The sequence below is a fragment of the Etheostoma spectabile genome, chromosome 1 (assembly GCF_008692095.1).
Source record: "Etheostoma spectabile isolate EspeVRDwgs_2016 chromosome 1, UIUC_Espe_1.0, whole genome shotgun sequence".
In the NCBI taxonomy this organism is placed as follows: Eukaryota; Metazoa; Chordata; class Actinopteri; order Perciformes; family Percidae; genus Etheostoma; species Etheostoma spectabile.
The window spans coordinates 30,794,637-30,795,730 of record NC_045733.1 but is presented as its reverse complement, the minus strand read 5'-3'; the positions used below and the strand labels follow the sequence as shown (position 1 = coordinate 30,795,730).

Sequence of the window (1,094 nt, the reverse complement as noted above, 5' to 3'; positions counted from 1 at the left end):
GCACAGGGGAGACACTTTGTTTCTCTCACTATAACTCTAGAGTTGCTACTTGCTCTGAATCTAATCGCGTCACTCTCTCACTCGCTCCATCACACCACACCACACCACACACACACGCCGGCCCTGCTATTAGATCAACGCACAAGTATAAACTTCAGGCCACTTATACAGGCTATGGCAAAAGTTTTGCGTGGAACCTCCGCAGGACCATAAATCAAGTTTAACTTTGTATTGTTAAATCCATGGCGCTGTCCGTGGTGCTAAAGTAGCAGATAGAGTTGTAATTACGACTCTTTCGCAGAGCTCCGCCCTTATATCACTTTCATCTTGGATCTATAGTATTCTCTAAACTATATAACTAGAAGGCTTCCGTTAGCTTGTTGAGCTTAGGCATGGACCGGTTTCCATTTTCAAGGTATACCACGGTTTGAAAGAAAACATTTTCTGTCATACCTTTCCTAAGGTATGAGCGGTTTTCATGAGTGGTCAAGGAGAGAAACTGCTGTTTAGTTATTCTTCTCTCTGCCAGTGTGCAGACAATTTTTAGATAAAAAGAATTGTGTTCCAAAGTTGTTTTTTACCCAGACATTTAAAATAAATAAAAAAAACGTTTTAAAGCTGTAATTGCAATACCGCAAATTTTTTGCTGAAGGTTATCATACCGTCAGAATCATATACCAGCCCATGCCTTGTTGAGATGGAGGTCTACTGATGGAAGATAGGTGGCTGGCCAATAACAGTGATTGAGGAACTGAGATCAGTACAGATAAATCCATCCATCCATCCATCCATCCATCCATCCATCAGGTATGTAACTGGTTTAAATCTCGACACAAGAGGTTTTAAATTGTGCAGTTTGAGTGGCGAAAAAAATTAAACTATACAGAGATGAAGTGTAAAAAGACAAAATGGGTCTAAATGATGAAGCTGATGAACAATACAAGCCTCAATTAGCTGTCACACAGTTAAGGACACATTAAAACAAGAACATGTCTTGGAGGACATAATTTACAAAACACAGTCAAGCGGACACAAATAAAGAAACTACTCTCTTTGAAACTCTCTTGTGTTCTGGTTGCGTGTGTGTGTGTGTG

At 40.0% G+C, this 1,094-nt stretch overlaps 1 protein-coding gene across 6 annotated transcripts in view; it reads right to left on the bottom strand.

The window, feature by feature from the left end:
- The window catches only part of crtc3 (CREB regulated transcription coactivator 3), a 43,878-nt gene that overhangs the window by 19,982 nt on the left and 22,802 nt on the right, over positions 1-1,094 (bottom strand). The window lies entirely within an intron of this gene.